Source organism: Gopherus evgoodei, chromosome 11 (assembly GCF_007399415.2).
Source record: "Gopherus evgoodei ecotype Sinaloan lineage chromosome 11, rGopEvg1_v1.p, whole genome shotgun sequence".
NCBI classification, from domain to species: Eukaryota; Metazoa; Chordata; order Testudines; family Testudinidae; genus Gopherus; species Gopherus evgoodei.
In genome coordinates this window covers 981,598-1,004,027 of record NC_044332.1, presented here as the reverse complement: position 1 = coordinate 1,004,027, position 22,430 = coordinate 981,598, and the positions used below count along the sequence as shown (strand labels likewise).

Here is a 22,430-nt window from a genome sequence, read left to right as displayed (position 1 = left end):
CATTAATGTACACACAGTATTGTCTTTGTGCTTACCTATGTAAGAGTGGACTGGAACTTGATTTCAAATACTGAATACGTGGAGTGAGTACGATCTAATGCAGTGGCTCTCAACTCTTCCTGACTACTATACCCCTTTCAGGAGTCTGATTTGCATTATGTAACCCCAAGTTTCACCTCACTTACCGAAAAAAAAAAATCAATCAAGTACAAAAAAGTGTCACAGTACACTATTACTGAAACATTGCTTATTTTATCATTTTTACCATATAATTATACAATAAAATTGGAATAGAAATATTGTACTTACATTTCAGTGTATAATATATAGAGCCCTATAAACAAGTCATTGTCTCCATGAAATTTTAGTCTGTACTGACTTCACTAGTGCTTTTTATGTAGCCTGTTGTAAAACTAGGCAAACATCTATATGAGTTGATGTACCACCGGAACACTTCTGTCTACTCCTAGGGGCACATGTACTCCTGATTGAGAACCACTGATCTAGTGGTTGTACCAGGGGATTTGGTGTCAGGAGTCTTGTATTATATATCTGACTGCTACCAGCTCAATTTCTTGCCTTCCTGCTTCCTTGTTCATGTAGGTGTGTGTATGCCTTGTGAGTTTTATGGCACTTATAAAAAGTCTATTACTCATGCAAGGATTTTAGTTTCCTTTTGACTTATTTTCTCCTCAAAAATAATGCTCCTGCATATTTTTTGCACTTTTTCTCCCTAGGAATTCAATTACGTTTAATCACTATTACTGAGATTCAACTATAATGATTTCTTAGGCAACTTCTAAGTTTTCCATTTTGGTCTATTGTGCCAGGGTTTTTCCACTTTGTTTTCAATGTACCTGATCTTGTGTGTTTAGTTCTGCCCTTATTATAAACTAATATGCCACTGCCACCACCAGTCTGAGATTCAGTCAGAAATGAGACTATGCAGTAATTTCAAATTAAACAACATTTTAATACTACAACAACATTATGGACAATGGCCATGTAGGATGAAGTCTAGATCCAGTCATGCAGAAAGGCCCAACCTAGTGCTCTACTACTATTGCCTGCTCTTGAATATTCACTGTTATTGTCCCTGATTCTCCCCACCTGCCCCTCCAGTCCACCTTCCAGCCAGTACAGAATAGCCTGATGTGGCTAGAAGCATCTTTACTTGGGACATTCACACCAAGTGCTGGAGTTTGTTTTGTTTCAGAAGTGTATGGGCTTGTTTTCCTCAAGTTTTGTGGCACAAAACAAAATCCATATATTTAAATCTGCCACTGAACATCAGATTCACCAGTGACAGCAAACCACCATTTATATATTTAAAGGCTGTGACTCTGCACAGCTGTTTGATGATGAAAAGTGATTGGCCACTATGGTAAATACACAAACTGATAAATGACTTTACACAGGTATTAAGTGCAGAGGAAAACGTGCCTACCATCAGTGTTGCCCTAAAATGATATATAAAAAAGAAAAACCTTGTCCCATCTCAAGCAACACTGCACATGCATGCTTAAGAAAGCTTTCAATCACCAGGCCATACGTAATGAGTCATCTCTGAGCCTGATAAATGCTTCTGAGCCATACCCGAGTCTGACTGACAAGAGAGCCCTGAGATAAACAACCAGGCCAATCTTCAGGTGAAGATTTAACCCGATGTCCCCAAGTCCAGGGATATAGGATCCCCATAAGAACAGCCATTCTAGGTGGTTCAATGTTGCTACCTCGCCAGAAGTATCCCCTATCGCTTAGTGGTTCTGAAAGACTGCTCCTGCTCCAGCCCCAGCCAGTGCCTGTCCCATTCCTGCTCTTGGTTCTTGATTCCTTCTCTGATCCCTGGCTCCAGTCCCCAGCCAGACCACTGTTGCTTCAACAACATCTACTTCTCACTTTCTGACTAGCCGAGCAGACTGACTACTTATGTGGCTGGCGCCAGCAACTGAGATGGAGGTCCCTGGAATGACCATCATTGATGACGACAGAGTTGATCCAAGCCTTCGGGGTCAAGTTGCTCAGTTGAATCTGGATAATGCTTCCCTCCACTCTCAGATCCTGTCAGCCACTGTAACCATCAAGAGTGTAGGAACGGCCATACTGGGTCAGCCCAAAGGTCCACCAAGCCCAGTATCCGACAGTGGCCAATACCAGGTGCTTCAGAGGAAATAAACAGAACAAGACAATTTACTGAGTGATCCATCCCCAGTTGTCCACTCCCAGCTTCTGGCAATCAGAGACTAGGGACACCCAGAGCATGGAGTTGCATCCATGACCATCTCATGTTAATAGCCATCAATGGACCTAGCCTCCATGCACTTATCTAGTTCTTTAAGCCAGTTACACTTTTGGCATCCACAACATCCCCAGGCACCCAGTTCCACAGGTTGACTACTTCACAGAACGCATACTTTCTTCTGTTGTTTGTTTTAAACCTGTTGCCTATTAATTTCACTGGGTTTCCCCTCATTTTTGTGCTGTGTGAAGGAGTAAACAACACTTCCTTATTCATTTTTTCCAATGTTAAAGTCCTCTATCATATCCCCCTTTCATCTCTTTTCTAAGCTGAAAAGTCCCACTCTTTTTCATCTCTCAGATGGAAGCTGTTCTAGACCCTTAAGCATTTTTATTGCCCTTCTCTGTACCTTTTCCAATCCTAATATATCTTTTTTGAGATACAGTGACCAGAACTGCATGCAGTATTCAAGGCATGAGCATACCACAGATTTATATAGTTGCATTGACATTTTCTCTTATCTATCCCTATTCTAATGGTACCTAACGTTTCGTTCACTTTTTTGACTGCAGCGTCACATTGAGCACGTTTTCAGAGAACAATCCACAATTATTCCAATTTCTCTTTCTTGAGTGGTAACAGCTAATTTAGATCTCCTAATTTTATATGTATAGTTGGGATCATGTTTTCCAATGTGCACTGCTTTGCACTGATCAACATTGCAGTTCATATGACATTTGGTTGCCCAGTCACCCAGTTTTGAGAGATCCCTTTGCAACCCTTCAATCTGCTTTGGACTTAACTATCTTGAGTAATTTTGTATCATCTGCAAACTTTGCCACCTCACTTTTTACCCCCTTTTCCAGATCATGTATGAATATGTTGAACAGCACACTGTATACCTCTCTCCATTGTGAAAAATGACCATTTATTCCTACCCTTTGTTTCCTGTCTTTTAACCAATTACTAATCCATGAAGCGACCTTCCCTCTTGTTGTCCGATGTTGGTTGCATGTGTTCTGTTTGCTGTCCCAGCTCTGCACAGATAGTTGGCACAGCAGACCTTGATCGAACTGCCCAATAACCACAATCTCGTTAATAGCAAAGGAACTCGATCAGGGTTTATTGTTAATGAAGCATGGTCCTAGTATCCCATAGACTCTTCAGGACCACTAACACATGCATGCCTCTCACAACAAACCAGCTCAGTCATAGGCTAGCCTAAGATGCTCTTTGAGACTCCTTTTTATACACCAATACAAACAAGATACATACTGTCCTGCTCACATGGTTAGCCCTCCATCTACCTTGTACATGTTGGTTCCATCAAACCATTTCTATCCATCACGCTGTTGTCCTGACCTTATCTTTAAGAGAGGTCAACGTGTTCCTGTTATCTCTAGGGAATGTGTTTGTACTCACTTGGTATCGGGGTGTTCTGGTACCACCTCTCTCAAATTTATGTATGCATGTCCTGTACCTAGCACTTCTCCAGAAGTGTGTGTGTATTTGCAATATCTGCCCTGTTCTTGCCAGATTCAGTGAGCCTGTTCACAGCCTGTCTCTTGTTAAACTTTGCTTTATATTAGCAATGCTTGGCCACTACTTCAGTTCAAGCCCCAGGCCTCACACCAGGCCTCTGATACAAGGACTTATGTCTCAGACTCCCCACTACTTACCCCATGAATGCTTACTTTGCTTGAGAGCCTTTGGTGAGGGACCCTGTCAAAGGCTTCTGAAAGTCCAAATACACTGTATCCACTGGGTCACCCTTGCCTACATTTGTTGACCCCCTCAAAGAATTTTAAGAGATTGGTGAGGCATGATTTCCCTTTGCAAAAGGTGTGTTAACTCTTCCCCAACAAATAATGGTTATCTCTGTGTCTGATAAGTCTGTTCTTTACTATAATTTCAACAAATTTGACAGGTACTAAAGTTAGATTTACTAGCCTGTAATGGCCAGGATCGCCTTTGGGGCTTTTGAAAAATTGGCATCACATTAGTTATCCTCCAGTCATCTGGTACAGAAGTACAGCCGACCATGGTACCTTTAGAACTTGGCCCAAAGGTTCTGTTGCCAGAAAGATTTGATGGGAACCACCAAAGTGCTGTGGTTTTCTTAACCAATTCCGCCATTTGTTCACTCTTGCAATGTATCTCAATGATCAGTTCAAAATGGGGTTTAGTATCATTTTATTGATCAGTGAAGCCCTGGACTGGGTCTTGCTCCTCCTGGAACAGGCCAGCCCAATTCTCGGTAATGCTGATGAGTTCACCCACATCTCCTTGGTAGCACTTAATGATCCAAATCGTGTCTCTACCACTGAATCTGCACTGCAGTTTATCCAGCAAGGCCATCAGCCCATCTCTGCTTATATTGTCCATTTTCAACATCTAAAAACTTTTCTCCCTTCTCCTGAACTTGCCTGCAAGCTGTGAGACATTATGCAGGCTCTGGTGAGATGCATATTAGTTCAAAACTGCTCTGTCATTGTCTAAGTGATCCTGAAGAGGTAAGAAGCTGCTGAGAAACTCTGACTGTGGGTTAGAGTTGAACAAATCTTTTGGTGCCAAAGGAATCTGCCCCAATCTTTGCATTCCATTTCAAATACAAGATTCTGGGGGAAGGTGGGTGAGAAAAACAGAAGCTAAATTCCTAGAGGAAAAAATCCACGGGCAAAAAGCTCTTATTCCAAACAAAAAGAGAAAAACACAGAGGCAGAGGCCCTGAGACAATGTCTGTTCAGTAAACAACCAGCAGGAAGAGCTTTCATTATCAAAAAACTCTGCTTCCAATCCACTGGATTTGGAAAGAAGTCTAACTCATGGTTTTTTTCTGGCAGAGTACTAGTCCTACACTGGAGAAAGGACTTCCAAACACTTGACTATAGTTGAAATGCAGAGACCCAATCTTTCCCTTTTCACAGTCATCACAGACCACTGACCAAAGCACTAAAAGACAGTTAAATAAAAGATTGAGTATTGGGCCTACTCTGCAGGATTCATTTCTCCAGGTCCTAAGCCAATTCCTGAGTGGCTGAGGCTTGCTGGTCAGTGTCAGCGGCAACAAATTGAACTTTGCAAGATGTCAGGTCCATTTTACTGCTGCTGCTGACAGGTTGACAGCAGCAGTGAAATCGAAGTTCACAAAAATCCAGTCACTGTTGCTGTTCAGGAAATATAAGTAGCCAAGACAGGAACTCAAACCATTTGCTCCTCTGAGTGTATATACAGGCAAGGGAAGACCTGCGTTCTTTTATCATGGCCACAATCTTCAGAAGCTGAACTGTGAAATTAATAAGAATGGAGAGGTTACTCATCCTGTGCAGTAACTAGAGTTCTCCAAAGATGTGCATCCCTACGGCTGCTCCACTTCAGGTGTGCACACACACTATGCACCTTTGATTGGAGATCTTCAGTAGCACTACTCTTCGGCTCATGCATGTGCCCTATGCATCCTCGTACCCCACACAGAGGCAAGACAGGGTATGCGGGCAAACCTTCCCCACTGCACAGTCTCGTAGAGGAAACGCCAAAGCAGAGGGGACGGAGGACAGGTAGTGGAGCACCCACGGGGCACCCATCTCAAAGAATTCCAGTTACTGCACAAAATGAGTAACTTTCTTCTTTGAAATGTCCCTACTGGCGCCTCAGATGACTACCAAGGAGTACTCCTCGCTGGAGGGGGAGTTTCAGATCAGAATCCAGGACTATAATCAAGACTGCATTCCCCAGGGCAGTATCCGATCTGGAAAAAACAGATCACCACACATTGTTTGGGAAAGGTGTGTATTGAAGTCTAAGCTGCTGCCTTGCAGACCTCAGCAATGGAAACATTCTTGAGCAGTGACACTGAGTTAGAGAGTGCCCTTGTGGATCAGGCCAATACCCTAGAAGGAGGCTGTATATCAATAGATTCAAAAAAGGAGATGACATCCAGAAATCCATCTAGAGAGCCTTTGTGTGGAGACTGTAGACCCTTTAGATCTGTCAGCAATTGACATGAACGGTCCAGGAGACTTCCTACAAGACTTGGTTGTGTCCAGATAGAAGGGTAATGCCCTCCTGACATCAAGTTTGTGAAAACAGCATCCTTCCTGATCTGGAGTGGTTGGGGGATGTGGGAACTGGGAAGAACAGATGGATGACCTGGTTAATCTGAAACTTGGGCAATACCTTAGGAAGGAATTTAGATCACAGACATAATAAAATGTCCTTGAAAAATACTATAAAGAATGGGTCTGTCATTAATGCTCCTATTTCCCCCACTTTTCAACAGTCTTCATGGATAGGTTAAGAAGGGAACAAATAGTCACTGATTCAAAGGGAGGTCTCATAAAAGACACCTGAATATGATCCCAAATAGGAGTGGTTCTCTTACCCGAGGGAAAAAAGGTTCCCCAATCCTTTAGCCCTGCAATAATTAAATTTATTACTCACATAGGGAATCCCTCAAGGAATGAAAGGCCATTATAGCCACAAAGTGGATTCTGATAGAAAGATAATCCTGTCTTGACTTCAGGAGGAAGCCTTGAACAGCGGAGAGGGAAGAATGAGTAGGTGGAAGATACTGCTATTCACACCAATTGTTGAATCATCTCCACTTTGGAAGGTAAGAATTTTGGATGGATTATGTCCTGCTGTTCAACAATACCTGTTGTACTTCTACAGAGCAAGCAGTCTCTACTCCCAGGAACCACTGAGGAATGACACCTTGAAGGTGACTTACTCCTAAACTAAAGAACCCAACCAGCATCTTAAGGAAGTAGATGAGGAGTAGCCAGAAGGCTTTGTTTGACAGACATCCAGGTAAGGTCACGCCTCTCTTGGCCATGTTAGAGGTGATTTCCTGTCTCAACAAATGTTCAGAAGAGGGATGGGGAAAGGAGGTAAAAATGTATGGAGCATCTCAACATTATGACTTCCAAGATCCATTTCACGGACACTGTTGCTCGTTTCATCTCCACAACAATTGTTACATGTCTGGCATCTTGGCTCCAGCTCTCCGGATTCCATAGGAAGGTCCAAAATACAGTTGAGGATCTTCCCTTTGATAGTTTTAAACTTTTTACTGAGAATACTGAGTCATTTCCAAGTGTTGACTCCAGAGCCAGCTTGAGATCTCTTGGAATCTACATACCCGCAAGTAAATGGAAATCCCAGGTAGCTCAGAGATCCCGCCCCATCCAGTTGTCTGGATTCCAACCTGAGCTTCTGAGGAGGAAATCAAGGTTTCAGAAGAATAGACAATCCACTACACCGGGTTCAACTACAGAACCCTTCTCATTATTAAAACATCAATTTTGACAGACTGGTTGAGGGTCTGAATCATCCCTGTTTTTTGCATCTCCAGTTGCAACAGTTTGCCCATCTCCCTCCCTTCAGGGACACACTCTCCCATCATAAGCTGTCTCAACTTGATCCCCTAGTTCTTCCTTTCCCTGCTCTTAAAGAAGTTGGACTTCTATGGAAAGTGTTTCTCCAAGGCAACAAACACACCAGAAAGGCCTGTCATGGACCAGAATCACTTCCTGACAAGTGAGGCAATGTCTGAACCCTGATGATGCTGGCATACCCCTTCAATGGAGAGAGAACCTCCCAAGATGAGGAGGGTAGAAATAAAGAGGAGAAGGAACAATCCTCTTACAAAAACTGACATATCTAATTATACCAAACTACTAACAACTAGCCAAGGCAAACTTGACTGATTGAAGCAAGCACGCTGGATACTCCATCTCAGACCGAAGTGATCCACCCATACAGTCAGGGTTTTGGAGCAGAGCCCAGAGCTGGAGCACAAGCCAGTAAGTTTTTGCCCGGAGCTGGAGCAATTCAAAAATTTGATTGCTCCAAATTCCTGCATACAGCCCTATATAGCCTTGCTGCAGGATACAAGGTAAGTGCAGGAGTGACCAGACCAGCGCTGATACCAAAAATTGCCAAAGCACACATGCACCTAAAATGGAGCACCCATACGGATGCTACTCAAAGAATAAATGGTTAATTTCCCTGTTCCTCAGAACACTGAGCAACTGACTTCATTCTTAGAAATTACATGCTCTGCTTAAATAAGCAGAGCAACACAATAGGTCAATGATTGTGTGCTGCTCAATGCCCCTCCCTATCCCCACAAGATGAGAGAGTAGGAGGGTGCTATTCTACACCCTTTTCCAACAAGGCCACTATGAAAGACATGACCCAGCCAACACAGTCCTGAGACTGATCCCTGATGGGAAGTCCAGTTCCTCTCCTTTCCCAGCAGTTTAACAGGTATACATGCTGTGCTTCCCAATTAGGTGTTCATCTCTGAAACCTGCTGGGTGCCCATCTGTATTTTTTAGTATGCGTTGCCTGATAGTAGGATTCCTGAACATTTTTCAAGTCCTGGTCTTTATACCATCTACTGCTTTAAGAACACATTTGATGTAGAGTTTTTACAAAACTATATCTGACAGATGAGGTGGGTGAGGTAATACCTTGGACCAACTTCTGTCGGTGAGAGAGAAACTTTTGAATCACACAGAGCTGTTCTTCTATTTGACAACTGACTCAATAAAAGATATCTCCTAACCCACCTTGTCTCCCTAATATCCTGGGACCAACACTGCTACAATTACACTGCATCTGATAGATAAAGATGACTGAGTTCCCTGCAGTGTTGTGGATAAGAGATACTTAGTTCATTACATAACAGATGAGAATTCTTTTTAATAAACCGCAAGAGTTAAACATTTTATTAAAATAAATGTTTGAAATGAAATATACACAGGTTGAGAGGGAAGGTATTGTACATCTGGGGCCAGGCTTGGGTTATGGGAGGTTACAGATATTGTTTGCAAGGATGGGAAAACATACATACATATCATATAACCGGCATAGACCCAGATTGGGGTGCAAGAGTTTTTAAACTGTCAGTGAATAAGCAGGCTCGAGTTCGCCACCCATGGAATGAATAAGGAGTCCAAATCAGTATCGGTGGAGCGGATAGGTACATGGTTGGGGTGCGTCCCTTGGTCGCTCAGGGAAGGAAGTGGGTTATTTCCCTGGTCTGCTGTCTCAGTTACTCAGTGTGGTATTGGCAGTGTCCGGTGATGTGTTCAATATAAGTGTCTCTGGACCACCTGATGGCATTGGACACCATGAGCTGTCTCATGAGCCGGGTGTAGCGTCGACTGACCCCACATGCTCTCAGAACCGGCTCGTTGCGGGGGTCCCACGAGCCTAGGGCTCCCACGATCAGAGCGTGTACCTGTACTTCGTAGCCCTGGGCTCTCAGGGTCTCAGCCAGCGGGACATACTTCAACTCCTTCCGTGTTCGGGCTTCGTGGAAGGCAGGTGACCGGTTTTCGAAAGGCACCATGTCATCTACCAGGAGGACCGTTTTCTTTTCTGCGTCCATCACGATGATGTCGGGTCACAGCCGGCTGTCTGTCCCGCAGATGGTGGAGTCAACGGTGATCTTCCGCAGGGACGGCAGGATGGCTTTCACTACCATATGGGAAAGTTAGCTTCTTGACTGTAAATTCTCTTTCTGGGACCTTTCATGTCTGAATCTGAACTGTGAGGTCTACCCTTCTCCCTCATTCTTGGGAGTTAGATAATCTTTAGACTGTTAAACTGAAAACTCAAGTAAGGAAACTCAAAGTTAAGGCTGATATTGGTGTGAGTGAAAGATGAAGTATGTCTAACCCTTCCTCTTTCAAATTATCAAACGTTCACTAAGGGCAGATCAGAACCAGCCTTAATTTCTAGCATTAATCGCTCCCCTATCTCTCCTTTGCACACATCTTCCCTCCTAAATTAAGTTGTCTCAATCTTACAGTTCACTCTGGTTTTTAAACTTACAGGCTCAATAATGTTTAAATAAAAATGTATACTATTAAATAAGCCGATACTATATAATTAACATCTGCTTTTTACTTGGCTATGCTGTACTATTTAGACATAATACCAGACTGGTAATTACATATTTTATAGGAAACTATACCAAAAGAGTCAGTCCAGTGTCTTGACTGATAAGAAGAACCTATAATCCGAAGTTCAACACAATCTATAACAAATACCAACACACAACCAGATGACTGTGCAATTTCCAAGGGAAAATGTAATTCCATAATGGTTTGAACAACACTCCCACTTTGAATGCTGGTTTAGGCTGTCATACAATAGAACTAATTTATTGTTTCAGGCTTAAACATCAATCCAACAAAAGCATCTGAACTGCATAAAACTAAATGCTTTATAAACAATGCTAAACCAGAAACCCCTAACATGCACATTTTTATACAGAGCAGATTTCAAGTGTTTCTATAAACCATATTAGTCTATTTAGAAAATGTGTCACACTGAAACTATATTTACAGAGTTTTGTAAAAGCTACAAGATTAACCCTATGTTAAAATGAAGTAAAATATCATTCAAGATGACTGTCCCCCGAAGAAAACAGAAAAAATAGAACATTAGAAAAAAAGTTTCCTTGGCTAGTGTTCCTGTTTTTCTCTTTTGCTATTAGAGGCTCAGGGTTTAAAAAGGGCTCTCTCTAGTATACTAATACTCCTTCTTGAGGTAGTTTGATATTGGAAGTGATTAGCAGGGATGTAATCACAATGCTACAAATTCTGCATTTTTCCCTGCAGGATTGCAGAGAAAATGGAATACAGAGCTTTACAAGTTAGGAAAACAAACAAAAACAGGGGACTCTAACTTGTACTAATGATGGGCCTATAAAGAATTACTTGCTGTTTCTCAAGATTCAGTTAATGCAAACTGAATATGGAAACCAAAAGCTATTTTGCTCATTTGACAAGTGTAATTTATAATAAATCAGAGTATACTAATAAATGTTAACACACCTTTATAAAATAATTAAATTTTAATAGGAGATCTCACTACAGCACTATTAAATCTTTCCAAAAAGTAAGGAGTATGAATTACAAATGTAATCAGATGCTAGTGCTTTCCTCAGAATGAAAGTGCATCTTTAAGAGGTCACCTAAAACACCATATGGTGCTGCTATCGTTCTGTTCACTGTACTGGTCCCCAAATTACTGATGTTCTAATCCTGGAATTTATTTGTAAAGAAGTAATCTGCTTCTTTACTGTCCCAACCCACTAATTTACAGGTTTGATATAAAATCCCAGCCCTCTTAAGCAAATATATACAGGCAGGTCTATAAGACGTCAGACTTTACAAAATGAGAGGTTCGACGCACCAGCAACCACATACATGACAACCAGATTTCACCTGAGGCATTGTCCTGGTTATTCAGTTTCAGTTGTACGGAGAGAAGAGGAAAAGTACCCCACTATACATATTCTCCATCTCATCACCTGCCTACATCTCTCACACATGCACCATGGCTCCCTAACCCCTCCTCCCCCCTCCCCCCACAGAATTACCTCCTTTCTGTCTCTCTTCTGGAGACATACTGTTAAAGGATTATAGTAATTTGCAATTCCTTAAGATAAGATGGTACTGAATTTGTTGACCCATGATGGAATCCTACTAAGATGGGTTTTTCGGTTAGCGGGCAGGAGCGTGAAGCTGCCACCATGTTGGGCCTGTGCTATGCTTCACCAGCAGAAATGAGACTGCAAATGCATACCTGAAGTCTTCACACCACCCAAACTGGTTCCAACTCTATGCCCCTCTATCACACTAGGGAACAAAAACTGTGTGGTAGCCAAGGCCAAACAAAAAGTTGGTCAGAAAAGTGATGATGTTGATGATGATCTTAGTTTCAAATACAAAAGTATTTTCAAATGTGGTTCGATCATCATGTCTGACCCCAAATCCCCACACATTCCTCCGTACTTCTACAATGCCATCTGAAACACAGCCACCAAAACTACTCTCAGATGTATCCACCAGGGAAACAGAAGGGGAAAACTGAACTGGATGAAGATGTGCACAACATTAAATACCATGACTGAGGCTGAATTTTTATATTTAAAAAAAAGCAGGCCAAGCATAAATTCCTTGCACAGGAAGAACTACTGAAGCTTTCCAAGGGATTTTAGAGTCTGTTCATGTTTCTTCTTTCACTGCTTTTCTACAATCTTGTATCCCCCTCCACCATTTTCCCTCTCATACTTTTCTCCCCTTCTCTAACTTTTTCTATGACTGTAATGACTACACAATAACCCCATCAAGGAAACACAAGGCAGTATTTGTTTTCTCTTCTCAATTTACCTGTGCAAATCCTTTCCAGGTAAAGAGACATTACCCAAATATCCTGCTTACTGGTTAGACAGCCATGGTGAGGACAAGAATCACTCCACACATCTATCACACATTGTGGCCCATTGTAGGATAAAGCATCCCTCCACTTCAGTTTCCTAGTTAACACTATCAAAATAGCAAGAGAAATTGCTCATCCAAGGCACTCAAATACCATAGTAGCAGGAAGCACACAAGAACTTGGAGAGCATGGCAAGCCGGAAGTATTCCAACCACTTTCTGAAGAAGGTAAGTTTTCATTTTTTTAAAAAATTAGCTCTTACGGTTGAGAAGGTCTGCAAAATGTGAACTGAATAAAACGATGATGTACTGCTGTCTTCCTGGTTCTACGGACAGCTCCAATACCCCTGCTGCTTCCCAGCACCCACAATCTGCAGCAGAGTGGAAACTGACCCAAAGTCTCACCAGTTTTCACGACTTTTTTCAGACCTCTAAGCAGCAATGAAACAGAAAAGCATCAGGTCAATTTTATTATGCCAAGACTTCAGAAAGTTGAGAGCAACAGCAAAGGCAGACACCAAAGCTATTATTTAGGGAAACGGGCTAAAAAATGACAACTAGGACTAGGGTCAAGCATTAGAAACTGACTCTCAGCAGCAACAAAGCAGAGGGATGAATTCAGAAAAGCTACCCCATTTAGTGCCTGCCACTATTTTCGTATCACTCTGAGGGCTTGTCTATACTACTGCGTGGGGTCGATTAAAATGTGTAACTTCAGCTACAAGAATAGCACAGCTGAAGTCGACGTACTTAGATCTACTTACCACGGTGTCTTCATTGCGTAAGTCGACAGCTGATGCTCTCCCGTCAACTCTGCTTGTGCTTCTCATTCTGGTGGAGTACCAGAGTCGACAGGAGAGTGCTCAGCAGTCAATTTATCACATACATACTCGATGCAATAAGACTTTTGCTGTATCGATTGCTGCCTGCTGATCCAACGGGTAATGTAGACAAGCCCTCAGACGACAGATTTAGTGCTTCAGCCACAAAAAGTCTAGTTAAAATTTTAACTCCAATATCTGGCTTTATTTTTAATTTTAACTCCAATATCTGGCCCTGATTTTTCTTCTACACAGACCACTACCTTGATAATTATTTCCTCCACTCAGCCAATAGGACACCATACTATACTTTAGAAAGAGTGCAAGGGACTAGTTACAGTGGAGACCTTTCAAAAGCATAAGGCTAGTCTACACTGGGGGGGTGTTGATCTAAGATATGCAACTTCAGCTACGTGAATAGTGCAGCTGAAGTCAAAGTAACTCAGATCGATTTACCTCGGGTCCTCGCAGCGCAGGATCAATGTCCGTGGCTCCCCCGTCAACTTCGCTACCGCCGCTCACCCTGGTGAAGTTCCAGAGTCGATGGGGAGCGCATTCGGGGATAAATATATCATGTCTAGATGAGACACGATATAATCGATCCCCGATAAATCGATCACTACCCACCGATAGGGCGGGTAGTCTGGCCGCACCCATAGTATGGGCTCTAACTGCAATTTCAGTAGCATTTTCAAGGAATCTAAGAAAGGCAAGTTTTCATCTTTGGCCTTAAGTTGCATGTACCCAAGCATTCAACACACCCAGGATTTAAGTGCATATAACATCAAATCAGCCACTGGTCTTTGGGGGAACGGGTTCATATTATTGTCTACATCTTACAATAAAGAAAATATTCAACTTAAAGAAAAAAATTTTAGGAAAAATGAGTTCTCTGTCTGCATCTCAAATCTTGTTGCCTATCTTTGAAGTTACCTTAAAAAAAATCCTTGACTACTCCCCATCTTTAAAAATTCTGAAGGGCGCTAGCAAGATAACTAAAGGCTTAAGGAAGAGTTACATCTATCAAGTCCAACATTTGTACCCACTTGTTTCTTTGATACATGCTTTATGCATTCTCAAACAAAATAAAAAAATCTGCAACTTCCTTAAACTACAAACCCAGGCCCCAAGCCCACAAGCAGTCTGCTAAGCCCAGGTAGAGCGATGTACCACCTATGCACTATAAATTGCACAATCAGGGCTCTACAGTAGAATGTATGAAATCACCACATCTTCAAATCAAGGACACCATTGGACATAGCTTTAAAAATCTACCCCACAGAGGTAAGTGGAAAGCTGTCTCTAGCTGTTTGGCCGGGGGGTAATGAGCTTAAAATCATCAATTTCTATAAAAACTTTGTTTTTTAGTAAGTTCTTATTTCTCACTCTTATGATTGCAAAGATAGCCCAGATGCTAAAAGAATGAACTGATTCCATGTTTTCATAAGCCTGCAGACAGGCAACTCCTGTACCTCTGCTGATGTCCACAGCAGCATCAGAGTATATAAAGAAGAAACTGGAAGTTTCACTGTGTACCATGTGAGCAGAAAATGAAACTCAAAATCAGGCCAATTCAAGCTGCTGCTGCATCAGAAAACTACCTGCAGTGGCAACTGCAGACACAACAGAGTAATTCAGGTAGTGAAGAATTCTGCAGAGTACATGGAGAACCTGCTCCCAACCCAAATCCCCACAGTAGAAAAAACGGTTCCAGGGGATGGGTAAAGTAGTAGAAACCCTCTCGCAGCTCTAAGGAAAAGTGGAAAGAAGAAACAGTCTCTTCTTCCGTTTCAGCAGCTAGAGGGGAGCTGACTAGGGTGACCAGACAGCCAATGTGAAAAATCAGGATGGGGGGGGGGGGAGAACAGGCAACTATATAAGAAATAACACCCAAAAATCAGGACAGTCCCTATAAAATCAGGACATCCGGTCACCCTAGAGCTGAGCAGTAAATTTCAGCAACCTTTTATCAGAAGCTGCTGTGATAGCAAGCCTCAGGGACAGCGACCAGACTCAAGTCTCAAAAGCTATGTGTGACAATGCATTGCTCCTGGACATCACTTCTAAAGTCCCCACCCTCATCTTTCATATCTATCTCTGGCTCACAGTCCCCTGGTTTTTCAAGTGTGTCTATTAATTTTGGGATACAAACAGTAATTTCTGTACCATCCTCTACCAAAGGATTTAATCTGAAGCTGTTATTGAAACTTCAGCTTGATTGTGAAGCTTTAAAATTTGCATGTTGACTGTATAATTTTGTATTTTGTTCTTATAAATTTAAACATAAGCCATAATCTAAACAAGTAACTAGATTACTGAAAAACTAATATCCATCACCACCTTGTTTAAAAGCTTTTTTTAAATTGCTGATTAACTTCAGTAGACAAGAGATCTAATTTATGCTGTCAATCCCATATCAAGAACTTTATGCACAGATCCTGCTGTTTCCTGATTTTTGGTTCCTGGCTACTACTTATAACAAGGCATCCTGGGATTTTACTTTCATTGCTTTCTTACCACTGACTCTATAAAGTTATCTCCTGTTCAGACTTGTCTGATTACATCTGTTGTACATTAACTTACCCGTATGTTGAAAATCTTGGCCCATGAACACTAAATTCTCCAAGTGTGTTCCGCCAGATGAGACAACAGCTTTTACTCAGATTTGTTTTTACATTACCTCTATTAAATCATTTTATTTCCAGAATATGTTTGTGTTGGTTTAATCCACTTTACCTTTCTAAATCAAAACCCTGAAGCAAAATTAAATAGTGAAGTTCAAAGATGGCATTCTAAAGGTCCACAAATAAGTGAACACAATTGATAATAATAATAATGAAGGATATCTGATAAGATGCACATGCCTAAGACATGAAAATATAAAAACAGCACAACATTCATGAAGTTTCTCTTACATATTTTGGTTTATAAAAAAAATGTGGTCTCTTCTAACTGGGTGGCATTTTGCATTTCAAACTGTAATTGAGTGAACATGTTGCCATGGTAACAATGGAATTGTGCAATAATTTTGTTGCCTTGTAATTGCTGGATATTTGTATACAAGCAGCTGAGCTTTCTTAATTCAATGCCCTCTCAAACCTTTCAGGCAGACTCTGGAGCTACAGCAGCATCTTTTAATGTGAAAACTCTAAAACAATTTCTGATTTTTCAGCCACTATCAGAATTCAAAGCAAAGACAGGCCATATTACAAAAAAGAAATCCTTTCAAGAATCAGGCTACATAAACTTTTGTGTTCCTTAGCTTTTTTTAAACATTGCCGTTTTTAAGAGATCTCATTTAGATAGACAACTTCCAGTAACTTTTGGCCACAACTGAAGGCACTGACAGCAGTGAACACCGCACAAGTCACTTGTATTGATGCTATGTAACAGCAGTAAATCCAGATGTACTCTGATGCCTTTCTTCAATAAGAGTGAAACACACTTTAGGTACAGAGTGCAAATACAAGGCTCTCTATATGACTTAAATCTCGCATTGAGGCTATGCAGAATGTAAAATACGGGCATCTCTAAACTAGCCCATACAGACAGATGTGGATGAGGTGAGACCAGAGGATCCATACTGTGACTGAGTGACCCCAACACACAACTACTACATTCTCAGTGTCCTGATTCCAGGTTGGTGGGTGACTTTTGTCTGCCCAGTCCACCCACAATTCTCTCACAAACAGCTCAGTTACTTGTGAAATAAACTTCCATAACTCCCCCCTACAATATTAGGCAAATCTATAGTAATGGACATTCTGTTAAATCCAGAACGTCAGTATTTTAAAAGTGACAAGTCTAATTTATGCAATGCTTTATATAAAAGCTGTCACAGCAAATCTAGTGACAAACTGAAAAAACCTTCAGTGACATGCAAATACGTACATAAGCACGTAATATCATTACATGTATTTTGAAGAAACAGAATGGATCAGTTTTACCTCCCTCCAAATGGTATGAGATGTCTTGGTATAAATGTCAAATAATCATCATGTAATAAAAGTGAGTTTGCTTAAGAGATCATGCTGCGCTTACAAGGCCACACACACAGAGAAAAAAAAAATCAAAACATTAAAGAAACAAGTATTGCACACAGCATCTTCCCTGATAAATTCCTGCAGCATAAATCCAAACAGTTCAGTAACACCTACCTTCCAAATACATAATTAATTTTTTAAAACTGACATGAAAATTGTTGCACAAACTAACATTTCATACAGTAAAACTCCCTTTTAAACACACAGCAATTCAGGGGGGAAAAGGGAACAAGACACAGTGCAGGGGTAGGCCAGAATGTTACCCATATTTGATTTTATACTGTCATTTTGTGTTGTATATTAACAGTATAACAGCCTAAAAGTAATTATGAACATTTGTTACACAAAACAATCTACTGCCCACTCTTACCATAAGACAGAATTAATTTTTGTTTGCCAATCAATAAGTATTGTGACAGACACAGACCAGTGGGGTAGAGGAATCTGGTAGAGTACAAATATACTAGTCACTGGATGAGTAGTTTTCTGTTCCCTGAGTGACCAGGGCAGGGGCTGCACTAGAGTAATCAGGAACCTGCTAGAACCAATTAAGACAGACAGGCTGATTAGATCACCTGCAGCCAATCAAGGCAGGCTAATCAGGGAACCTAGGTTTAAAAAGGAGCTCACTCCAGTCAGGCAGGGAGGAGCCAGAGGAGAGGATGCGCGTGAGGAGCTGGGAGCAAGAGGCACAGGGAGCTGAGAGTGAGAGGGTGTGCTACTGGAGGACTACAGAGTACAAGCATTATCAGACACCAGGAGGAAGGTCCTGTGGTGAAGATAAAGAAGGTGTTTGGAGGAGGCCACGGGGAAGTAGCCCAGGGAGTTGTAGCTGTCATGCAGCTGTTACAGGAGGCACTATAGACAGCTGCAATCCACATGGCCCTGGGCTGGAACCCAGAGTAGAGGGCGGGCCCGGGTTCCCCCCAAACCTCGCAACTCCTGATCAGACACAGAAGGAGTTGATCCAGACTGTGGGGAAAATCACTGAGGTGAGCAAATCTGCCAATAAGCGCAGGACCCACCAAGGTAAAGGAGGAACTTTGTCACAATATCTATTTGGTTCGCATAACCATGGACAAGCAGAATTTTGTAATGCTGATTTACTAGTATCTCAAACAAGGTAATGAAATATAAGTTATAAAAACCATCATAAGCATGAAATGCAGAAGACTCCCACATAAGTCCAAAGATACTTTACATAAGACATTTTATTTACTATAAAGATCAAAACAGCTACTCTGAATGGGTATCAGCAACAGATAAAGTCACTTTTGAACAACACATACATGTATGTATAGCCTGGACTATCATCATATTAGCACAGGCATATGTGCAGAAGGTGCAACAGGGGACAAACATATTTTAAAAAAAACTTTTACAAGAACACAGGCCACAGCATAGCTTTGTTTTGTGCCATCTCCCAAATACTGGAATTACAACTAAGCATTCAAAGCAGTAATTGATTACAGTTTAAAGAGACATCTGCACCTCTTTATCCCAGCAGTCTCCTTTATGTTTTATTTCTTGGCTATGAATAATTCAACTACCAAAATTCCCATTTTATCAAAGGGTTCATTTCCTAAATTTGATACATATATATTACTATCCTAGCTATTAAGAATTTTTTTAAAATTAATTGTCACTCAAAACAAAAATCAAATTTTCCCTTTAAATTATAATTGGTTTAAAAAGCAGAATTGTAAACAGCTCAATCAATTTGCAAATGAGCTCAACCCTTCTAACGCCAGAACCCTCCACCCATTCCCCTGCCCCTTCACAGAACATGTCTTCACTATTAACTGGGTGAGATAGAAACACAGCTCTGCACAGGGAAGGGAGAGAGATTTTTGGGCAGTAGGAGGGAAGGGGGATGCGAGTACACCCAAATTCTCACTGCCTCTGTCTGCAACGGTCACCCTGCTGCAGGGGCAGATTCACACACACGCACACCAGTGCCTGTGACAGCCTGACAGCCCCCCTCCCCCCAACATATAGCGCTGGATGGACAGCCAGACACACAGCGACCCTACACACAAACATGCTAACTGCTGGACAGAGACAGCCAGACACTCCCCACCAACCTTCCCTCACACACAGCACAGCTGTTGGGCAACACACACAGTGACTGCCAGACAGACACACACAACCACCCCACCCCATACACAGCAGAGCCACTGCCAGACAGACATACGCTAGCCCCCACACATACTGGGGCTGCTGGACACACAGACAGACAACTCCCCACCTACACACAGGAGCACACAGTGACTGCCAGACACTCACCCATCCACACAAGTGACTGCCAGCCAGCCAGCCACACACACACAGACACAGTGACTACCGGAAAGACAGACACCCACCTACACAGAGTGACTGCTGGACAAACACACCCCCCACACACACGCACACAGTGATTGCCGGACACAACCTCCCCCCAGACACACACACTGACTGCCAGACAGACAGACCCGTATATATACAAGCACACACCCCTAGTTACTGTAGACATAGTCCACACACATAGCGACTGCCGGACAGACAACCTCCACCCCCCCCCCACACACACACACGTGACTACCAGACAGTCACAACCCACCCCCCCGCACACACCCACAAGTGACTGACAGACAGACACACACACACACACCCCACACACACACACGACTGCCGGACAGACACCCACACCCACAAGTGACTACCAGACACAAGCCCCCCTCACACACACACAAGTGATTGCCGGACAGACACAACCCCCCGCCCCCCCCACACACACACACAAGTGACGGCGGGACAGACACAACCCTCCCCGCCACACACACACATACACACAAGTGACGGCCGAACAGACACAACCCCCCCACACACACACAAGTGACGGCCGAACAGACACAACCCCCCCCCACACACACAAGTGACGGCCGAACAGACACAACCCCCCCCCACACACACAAGTGACGGCCGAACAGACACAACCCCCCCCCACACACACAAGTGACGGGGGAACAGACACAACCCCCCACACACACACAGTGACGGCCGGACAGACACAACCCCTCCCCGCCCCCCCCACCACACACACACACACAGTGACGGCCGGACAGACACAACCGCCCCCCCCCACACACACACACAGTGACGGCCGGACAGACACAACCGCCCCCCCCCACACACACACACAGTGACGGCCGGACAGACACAACCGCCCCCCCACACACACACACACACAGTGACGGCCGGACAGACACAACTCCCCCCCCCACACACACACACACACACAGTGACGGCCGGACAGACACAACTCCCCCCCCCACACACACACACACACAGTGACGGCCGGACAGACACAACTCCCCCCCCCCCCCCACACACACACACAGTGACGGCCGGACAGACACAACTCCCCCCCCCACACACACACACACACACACGAGAGGGCAGGACACGGACACACACGGGAGGAGGCTGCCGGCCGGCCGGAGATACCCAGCCCCGCCCCCTGCCCTGCGGGCGGCTCTCGGGCCGCGGCTCCCAACCCCTCGCGGCAGGAGGCGGCGGCGCCGCAGCCGCTCCCCGCGCCACTCACCCCAGCTGCATCGCTCCCCGCCGAGCCCCGCGCATCAGCGAGGCGGCGGCAGCGCTGCTGGCTGCGGGAGGGGGCGAGGCGCAGAGATCCGGAGGGGGGCGGGACGTACCACAGCCCCGGCCCCACCCTATTCATTCACAAAAACCCAAACCACCCCGAACCGCCGGGGAGCAGAGCCGCATGCCCCGCGCTGAATGGCCCCACCAGGGGTCAGTCACCTCACGACCCGCCCCCGACTCCACTTCATCCTCCCCTATTGGTCCTCCCCTCCCCTCTTATCACTGCTACCTAATCACAGCGCAGCGTGAGCCTTCAAGGGGCTCAAAAGCACCCGCCACTGCAGCGGAGACGCCCCCCATTGGTGCTCCGAACTGCCCATCAACCTCCTGCCCGGAATCCTCCGCGTTCTCCGCTCAGGCCAGAGAGAAAAATAGCCGTGCGCGACCCATCCCTTTAAGGACCCACCGGTCGGGAGCAGCCTCAGCAGAATTAAAAGCCGGCGGACAAAAATAACCGCAGCCTTAAAGGGGCCGCGCAGCGGCTGCCTCCGTACAGATGCGGGCACACGTTGCACGGCCCGCGGGAGCTGGGTACTCACCTGTGCGGCGGCAGCAGGCGCTCGGGGCTGCGACAAGCCACGGGGAGGGCCCGGCGCTGGGCGGACACAGCGGCGCGCGCTCCACCAACGGAATCAGCCCGTGATGGGATCCGCCATTTTGGAATTTTTAGATGGAAAGTCACGTGGTGCGACCATTTTTTTCCTCCGCCAATCAGAAAGCTGCAGCTATTTTTAGCACAATCCCCCCCACCCCCCCATGGACGAGGCGGGGGAGAGGGGAGCTGGTCTGGTGCGGTGGGTGGGCCTGCAAGCCGGGGTGGGGCGGCGGGAGCAGGGAGCCCTGGGGTGCAATGTGGGGCAGGGAGCCGCGGGGAAGGGGGTGTGGGTGGGAGGGAGGGGGTGCAATGTGGGGCAGGGAGCCGCGGGGAAGGGGGTGTGGGAGGGAGGAGGTGCAATGTGGGGCAGGGAGCCGCGGGGAAGGGGGTGCGGGAGGGAGGGAAGGAGGGGGTGCAATGTGGGGCAGGGAGCCGCGGGGAAGGGAGTGCAGGAGGGAGGGGGTGCAATGTGGGGCAGGGAGCCGCGGGGAAGGGGGTGCAGGAGGGAGGGAAGGAGGGGGTACAATGTGGGGCAGGGAGCCGCGGGGAAGGGGGTGCAGGAGGGAGGGGGTGCAATGTGGGGCAGGGAGCCGCGGGGAAGGGGGTGCAGGAGGGAGAGGGTGCAATGTGGGGCAGGGAGCCGTGGGGAAGGGGGTGCAGGAGGGAGGGGGTGCAGTGTGGGGCAGGGAGCCCTGGGGAAGGGGGATTGGGAGGAAGGGGGTGCAGTGTGGGGCAGGGAGCCGTAGGGAAGGGGGTGCAATGTGGGGCAGGGAGCCATGGGGAGGGATGAGGCGCAATGTGGAGGGGGGTGCGGGAGGGAGGGTGCACAGTGTGGGGCACGGAGCC

General features: G+C 44.8%; 1 protein-coding gene across 2 annotated transcripts in view; it reads right to left on the bottom strand.

Annotated features, from left to right (window-relative positions):
* Positions 1-21,663, bottom strand: part of HDAC4 (histone deacetylase 4) — a 450,554-nt gene extending 428,891 nt beyond the window's left edge. For both annotated transcript variants that reach the window (XM_030579819.1, XM_030579818.1), the window contains exon 1: positions 21,529-21,663. The gene's annotated coding sequence lies outside the window, so the exon portion shown is untranslated. The remainder of the gene's footprint in view (positions 1-21,528) is intronic.
* Positions 21,664-22,430: the final 767 nt, after the last annotated feature.